At 49.3% G+C, this 8078-nt stretch overlaps 1 long non-coding RNA gene across 1 annotated transcript; it reads right to left on the reverse strand.

The window, feature by feature from the left end:
- Positions 1-599: 599 nt before the first annotated feature.
- LOC124517264 (uncharacterized) lies at positions 600-5541 on the reverse strand. The gene is made up of 3 exons (XR_006963402.1): positions 4544-5541; positions 3677-3865; positions 600-932 (listed from the first exon to the last, which is right to left on the reverse strand). It is a non-coding gene; the product is annotated as an uncharacterized LOC124517264 (long non-coding RNA).
- Positions 5542-8078: the final 2537 nt, after the last annotated feature.

Here is an 8078-nt window from a genome sequence, read left to right on the forward strand (position 1 = left end):
TGGCTGGATACATAAACACCCCCGATGCCTCTTCTGAATTGGTCCCGTGTCGTGGAACGCACAGAGACAGGACACACCCGTCCCTCCAGGGGTAGCTTGTGCCTCCTCGCAGTTCTCCTGCTCTGAGAGAAGTAAAGAAGATGCTTTCAGCTTCTAGCTGGGGAAGTCAGTGCTGGTGCAGGGTATACAGATCCTATACCTGTGGGGGCAGGAGGAAGGACAGCAGCGGCGGTAGGGTGGGCTGGCAGGAGGGGTGAAGGAAGCTGGGAAGCGAAGGGGAATCAGACCCAGCAGAGGTCTTGAGTTTGGGGCCCGGGTATGGGGCTTCCATCCCAGCAGCCCCCTGGAGCCCCCAGTTGTGTCTGTTCCTTGCTCCCATCTGATTAGATCTAAGGGGCTTCTTCAGTGTTCCAAGCCTCCCAGAATGATGGAGGTGGGCAGGTCTGGGAAGGAGGAGAGAGGGGATGGGTTCATCCCCCAGGTTCCAGAATCTCCTTCCTTTTTAAGACTGAGTAATACTCCATTGGATGGAAAGGCCACATTTTGTTTATCTTTTCATCCATCAGTGGACACTTGAGTTATTCCCACTTCTTGGCTATTGTGAATAATACTGCTGTGAACATCGATGTACTGCTTTTTTTTTTTTTTTCTTTAATTATGTCATGAATATTTTCTTTGCTGATGTCTGGCTACAGCGGGCGTCAGGAAACAGAAGAGATTCCTTGAGAAGGCCAAGGAGGGTTTCCATTGTCTTGCCTCCAAGGTGTCTCCTCGTGTGATGCTGCCTCAGCAGGGACACAACATTTCCAAAGAAGCACAGAGTCAGAAAAGGCAATGTGATAAGCTCATGGCTCCAGAGTATGGCTTTGGCATGAGTCTGATGTGGGCCGAGGGAAGGGGAGTTCTGACTGTTGAGATGTTAGACTGAGTGTCTGCAAATGGATGATGACAGTGTCACTTAGCTAATATTGGCATTAAGCAAATGAACCAGTTGGCAATTGACATTAAACAATGAGACCGGTTTTGAAAAAATAGCCATTTGTGAAAGTGTAGTCAGCCAAACAGAGCATGATCAACTTCCCAAAGACATTTTGGTCCATGTGGAAGGGATGAATGAATAAGAGAGATGTGACCCTGAGAACATGGCAGGCGGGGGGCATAAGATCAGCCACCTTTGAGCAAGCACCCGCTGAGTGCCAGGAAGCATGCGGATTGCTTCTTAGACACAAAGTAACAAAGGGGAGAAAAGTTGGCCCCAGCAGTGGGTTGAAGGGTGACTCCCCAAAACACATGTCCATGTCCAAGTCCGTAGAAACCTGTGAATGTTGCCTTATTTGGAAAAAGGGTCGTGGCAGGTGTAATTAAATTAAGGATCTTAAAATGGTATCATTCTGGATTACCTGGATGGGTCCTAATCCACAGACAAGTGTCCTTATGAGAGACAGAGGAGGAGATACTGGCACATAAAGAAGAAGCTTGTGTGACCACTAGGATGACTGAGTCACCCAGATCATCCCTAGAGCCTGTGAAGGTGAGCATGGCCCTGTGACCCCTTGACTTGGGACTTCCGTCTCCAAAACGGTTAAAGGAGAAAGATCTGTTGTTTTAAGCCACCAAATTTGCAGTAATTATCGTGGCAGCCCCAGGATATCAATATAGCCCCTTGAAAATTAAGTCATTAAAATCTGCCAATGAAGGGTGAGTGATTAAATTGGGATTGTCTGTTGGTTTGCGATCACCCAGCACCTGGCCTGGGTGAGGGGGGACAGAAGGATGAAGGGTTAGTAAGAGGGGGAAGTTTGCAGAACAGAGTGGGAGGAACCTGCACGAGGTGGGTTGCAGAATCCTGAGGTTCTGCGGGAGACTGCCCATTTATTTGATTCCAATTTCATTTATCAGATTTCTAACTACATGTGACCCTTGAACAAAGTGGGTTTGAACTGTGTGGGTGGGTCCACTTATGTGTGGATTTTGTGTAGGACAGTCCTATAAATGTATTTTCTCTTCCTTATGATTTTCTTTCTTTTTTTTAAGTTTATTTTTAAGAGAGATAGAGAAAGAGAGAGAGAGAGAGAGAGAGAAAATCCTAAGCAGGCTCGATGAGGGGCTCCATCTCATGAACCATGAGATCATGACCGGAGCTGAAATCAAAAGTCAGATGCTCAACCAACTGAGCCACCCAGGCACCCCACCCCTTATATTATTTTCTTAATGTTTTTTTCCTCCAGCTTACTTTATGTAAGAATACAGTATATAATACATATAATATGTGTTGATCTATTGTTTATGTTATTGGTAAGACTTCCAGTCAGCAATAGGCTATTTGTGATTTAATTTGGGGGGATTCAAAAGTTATATGTGGATTTTTGACTGTGGGGCAAAAGAGTTGGTGCTCCTAATTCAACTCTATTCAAATGTAATCGGTGGGGATGGGGAATATCAGTCTGGAGTCCAGCTCCTCTGTGTCCCAATGGGGAGAATGTCCCAGCCTTTATGGTTTGAAGAGGATGGCCGACATTGCCAGTTGATCGCAGCATCTCTGTCCGGCTCACATACCCTTCCCGACATGGTACCTCAGCAACACTTCCGGTGAAGCAGAAGAGGAGGAAGTCCTGGCTGTCGTGAAGTTTACAGTCTAAGAAGGGACCAACGTGGTGAGGGGCTCCCAGGAAAACACACACAATTACACTAGTGGTAGGAGAGGGAGGTGGGACTAGGATATCTTGTCCTGGGGATGCTGAGGAGTTACAGTTGAGTTCTGGGAGGTAGGTAGTAGCTAGGGGAGGAAAGGCATGTGTAGGGGGTGCCTGAGTGGCTCAGTCGGTTAAGCATCTGACCCTTGATTTAGGTTCAGGTCATGATCTCATGGTTCGTGAGTTCGAAACCCATATCAGGCTCTGTGCTGATGGTGCAGATCCTGCTTAGAATTGTCTCTCACACTCTGTCTCTGCCCCTCCCTTATTTGTACGTGCACACACACACGCACACACACACGCACGCACACACACACACACACACTGTCTCTCTCTCTCTCAAAATAAATAAATAAACTTAAAAAAAAAAGAAAGAAAAGAAAGGCCAGTGTAGCTATAGCAGAGATGGGCTCTGACTCTGGAGAGCTGGAAGGACCAGACCATATGGCCTTGCAGGCCTTGTTGAGAACCGCTGACTTTGCAGAGAAAGAGAAAAGCAGCCCCTGGTGTCCAGGAGCTGGCCTGGCCCCTAGAGCTGGGCCCTGGTTTTGGTGGGACCCTCTCAGCCCAGGCCTGGTGTCCCATAGGCACCATGGAGCACCACCACCAGGCAAGATGACCCCGAGGCCGTGATGAAGTGTCACAGAACAAGGCCACTTCATAACCGTGTCTAAGCACAGACACAAGCAAGGTCGGGGTGCAAACTGCAAAACAGCAAATGTCGTCTCTCGATTAAAATCAGCGACCACTGTTTCTTCACCTTGCTCTGGACTGCCTTCCCTGCAGACTGTCTGGACACACAATCCCTGACCTGCACCTGCTTCCCAACAACACCCAATCTATAGAGCAAAGTCCTGCTTCCTTGGACCATCCCCAAAGTCACCATGCAAGCCAAGCCCTCTGCCCTTTCTGACACCCTCCGCCTAGAGGGCCCTTGGTCGCCCTTGGTGTCTGGCCTCTCCCTGCTTCAGGGAGGTACTCACCTGTTTCTGGAGGTGTTCCCAGGAAGCCTGGAGTTGGGGAAAGGGTGATGTCCTCTCTTCCTCCCGCTCCTTATCTTGCTCAGGTTCTGATGCCCTCAGAGGGAAGGAGTGGGGGAGGGCAATCAAGAAGCTATTACTTGGCTGGTACTGTCATTGTCGTTTCACATGTGTTCCCCCTAGACCAGCTGGCTTTTTTTTTAATGTTTATTTTTGAGAGAGACAGAGATAGAGTATCAGCAGGGATGGGGCAGAGAGAGAGAGGGAGACAGGGTCCAAGCTCCGAGCTGTCAGCACAGAGTCTGATGCGGGGCTCGAACTCACAAACTGTGAGATCATGACCTGAGCTGAGTTGGGAGCTTAACCGACTGAGCCACCCAGGTGCCCCACTAGCTGGCTTTTTAAAAAGAGCTGTCTTTCCTGAGCACTGTCTGAGGTCTCCAGGGAACCCTACCCTTACACTCTCTGGGATAGGCTCTGCTGAGTGCCTTTGGCCTCAGTGAATGCATTTCCGTAAGGCCCAGCATGCCCAGCCTCTCTCTTGCTGGGCCCTCGGCAGTTATCCATCACATATGGTCCATGGTGCTTAACCTTTGGACAGACTTTAGGGGTACGGTCTTGCCTCACCCTCACTCTACCATCAGAGCAGTGTGCCAGCCCAGTGCATGTCTCCTATCGTCCAGGGGGGTGTCTGTCCATTGTGTGCCCTATGCTGCAGGGGACAATATGAAGGTTACAAGAGGTCCTCTCTGTGCCCTGCTTGTGAGATTTGAGGGGAAGGGGGAACACCCTCAATTCTTCTTCCCCTCTGGAGGGTAGAGAGGGGACTCCCAGGATAGCAATGGCTCTTTCTAAAACTTGGCTTCTCACCTCCTTGGTGCTTCTCATATCCTTGGTGCTTCTGACCCTCAGTGTGGGTGAGGAGTCTAGATGCCTTTATGGTTTCCTCCGGAATGTGAAATCGATGGTCTTGATGTTTCCTAGGAAACTTGTATAATATTCAGATGGACCCACTGTCCCCATTTTCTGCCCCCACCCCTGCGAGGTACCCTGCCCAGGAATGAATGAGTGGCCGTCTTGTATATCCTCATCCTGGGGTAGCTGCTGATGCTGGCGGTTCTCCCAAAGACCAGGTTGTTTGCATCTGTCCCATATCCCTTGGCCCCGAGGCCTGTGGCCATCAGCACGGAGTGGAGCTCCAGAGCCAGTGTTGGTGGTGGGACCCGGCCGACAGAGGAACCGAGGTACCAGACCACTTCCCCTCATGACAAGAGGCTGTGACAGCCACCAATACACCCAGAGCCTGTGTCAGCCCCTGTGCGAGTTGAGTGGACCCCGGCTGTCCTCCTGAAAAGCGTGACCATTTAGTCTGAGGGGACTGTGGTGTCCCGACCCCCAGCAGTGGCTCTGAAGGCTTCCAGCTGCTCGGCCGTCCTCTCCGCTCCACAGGGGAAGCCGTGCCAAGGCCCAGCTGTGGCCAGTCTGCAGTTCCCAATGCCATCCACTTAGAAAGGGTCTTGGCACAGCCAGGGGCCGGCGTGATGGGGAGAAAGAGCCCAGGTTTCTTTTTAGGAAGTCCCAGCCAAATTAGGCTTGTTGAAACACTTCACGGAGCCCCAAGAGAAAGACCCTTTGCTTCCAGCTCTGAATGTAGGATTTTCGTTCTCATGTGGATTCTCTTCCAGTGGAATTTGGAGAGAGGCCTGGACGTGGAGGCTGCCCCTTGCTGTGTGATCGCAGGCAAGTCCCCCGACCTCTGTGAGCTTCGGTTTTCTTGCTTGCACAATAGGCCACAGGAAGCTCATGGATGGTGAGCGGTTTCTAGACGCCAGGCACCATATCAGGGGCCCTCTCACCTCATGAGTAACACGGTTGCTTCATAGCCTCCGGCCGGCCCCATGGGTGACTTACTCTTTTTCTTCTGAGGCAAGGTCCCCAGCCTCTTAGCTGCAGAGATTGTGCCTTCTGAGGCTGGCACTCAGCCCTGTGAGTGCCACACGGAAGGTTCCTGACTAGATGTTGCATGGACGGACGGGTGCTCCCCGGGAGGGAGCTTTCACACATAACGTTAGGTTTTCAAGAACTCATGAATCAACGAGAGAAAATATGTAGCATTTTACTGAACACCTTCTTGGCCCGAAGATTTACATTTTCTTATCCGAGTTTTACAGGAGTCCTGTGAGGGGGTGTTTCCCGTTTTCTGGGTGAAGAAATTGAGAAAGCTCAGGCTTGGTCAAGATTAGTCAGTACATAAGAGGGAGGGGCAGGATTTGGACGGAGTCTGACCCCTCAGACTGTGCCCTGTGCATTCCACGAGGCTGCCAACAGATAGACATCTGGCAGATCACGGTTGTCACAGTAGAATCATGGTCTAGCAGGGAAATAATGAACTCCAGACCCAAGTGTGAAGGAGGTGCCAGCGGAAAGCCTATGCCCCCCACAGGCTGTGGGGATAAAGGACTGGGATCGGGGCCTTCCCAAGGAGTGCCTGGAGACTTCTCCACGCTGATTGTCTTGGCCCCAACCTGAGGCCAGCCCGGGCAGCAGTGAGGGGAGGCTGGGCCTTGGTCTGCCACCCCTTAACCCCTTGACCCTCTAGATGCTGCATTGCAAAAACCACATTACTCTGTTTTGACTTCCTCTTGGGTTCCCAGAAGGTTTATTTACAGACGTGAGATTGCCTCACAACTTATGGGGTTTTTTTTTTTTTTTTTTACTATGGTAAAATACACATAACACAAAACTTACCTTTTTAACCATTTAAGTTAAAAAAGTGTACAATTCTGTGGCATAGAGGTGGAATCATACAGTATTTGTCCTTTCCTGATTGGCGTATTTCACTCAGCATGAGGTCCTATAGGTTCACCCATATCCCAGCAAGTGTCGGAATTTTTCTTCTTTAAGGCCGAATAATATTCCACTGTATGTTTATTGAAAAATGTTTTTAATGTTTTTTTATTTTTTTTTTTTTTGAGAGAGAGAGAGTGCAAGTGGGGGAGGGGCAGAGAGAGAGGGAGACACACAGAATCCGAAGCAGGCTCCAGGCTCTGAGCCTGAGCTGTCAGATCATGACCTGAGCTGAAATTGGATGCTTAATCAACTGAGCCACCCAAGCGCCCCTCCACTGCATGTGTATATCATGTTTTGTGTATCTATTCATCTGTTGATGGACACTTGGGCTGGTCCCACCTTTTAACTATTGTGAATAATGCTGCAATAAACAGGGTTGCACAAATACCTGTTGGCTCTTTGGGCCTATACCTAGAAGTGGAATTTCTGGATCTCACAGTAATTCTATGTTTAATTTTTTGAGGAAACGCTATAGCGTTTCCATAGCGGCTGTGAAATTTTACATTCCCCCCAACAGTGCATGGGGTTCCCTTTCCTCCACATTCTTGCCAACACTTGCTATTTTAAGTTTGTTTGTGTACTTTATTTATTCTTAAAACTTTATTTTGAGAGCAAGAGCGGGGTAGGGGCAGAGAGAGAGAGAGAGAGAGAGGGAGAGAGAGAGAATCCCAAGCAGGCTCTGCACTGTCAGTGCAGAGCCCTATGTAGGGCTCAAACTCACGAACTGTGAGATCATGACCTGAGCCAAGATCAAGAGTCAGACGCTTAAAGGACTGAACCACCCACGTGCCCCTGTTTGTGTGCTTTTGCAAGAGCTACCCTGATGGTGTGGTTTGTGCCTCTTAACTTTTTAGAACCCTCATATCCAATTAAAAAATTCTAGGGATGCCTGGGTAGCCTGGTTGGTTAAGTGTCCAACTTTGGCTCAGATCATGATCTCGTGCCTTGTGAGTTTGAGCCTCACATCGGGCTCTCAGCTGTCAGCACAGAGCCCGCTTCACAGACTGTCTCCCCCTCTCTCTCTGCCCCTCCCTAGCTGGTTGTCTCTCTGTCTCTGTTTCTCAAAAATAAACATTAAATAAATAAATAAATAAATATTCTATTTCTCCTATTTTACCTGACTCATCATTATTATTTTTTTTAGTACACATGCAGTGTCTTAACATATTCTTTAGGAAACAAATACGCAGAAATGGACCAGTTGGGTCCAAGGGCACGTGGATTTGAATGTTTGGTGGCTATTGTCAAATTGCTCTGCACGGCGGCTGCTCTTACCTACTTTTCTGCTAGCAGCATCCGAAAGGTAAGCTTTCCTCACAACCTCACCAACATTTGATATTATGAATCTTTTAAAAACTTGACAATCAGCTGGGCACAAAGAGGTGCCCAAGCGGCTAGAGTTCCAAGATCTCCTCATTTGGTCTCTTGGATCCCTGAGGTCCGTCCTTGGCAAGGGCAGGATGCAGCAAGGTCGAGTTGCACCAGCTCCCCTCCCCCCTGCCTGGTTGCCCGGTCTCCTGGTCTCACTCAGTCCTGCATGTGGGTCCCCAGGAGC

The sequence above is a fragment of the Lynx rufus genome, unplaced genomic scaffold (assembly GCF_022079265.1).
Source record: "Lynx rufus isolate CCGP_SWC_20201006 ecotype Redwood Valley unplaced genomic scaffold, mLynRuf1.p SCAF_21, whole genome shotgun sequence".
NCBI lineage: Eukaryota > Metazoa > Chordata > Mammalia > Carnivora > Felidae > Lynx > Lynx rufus.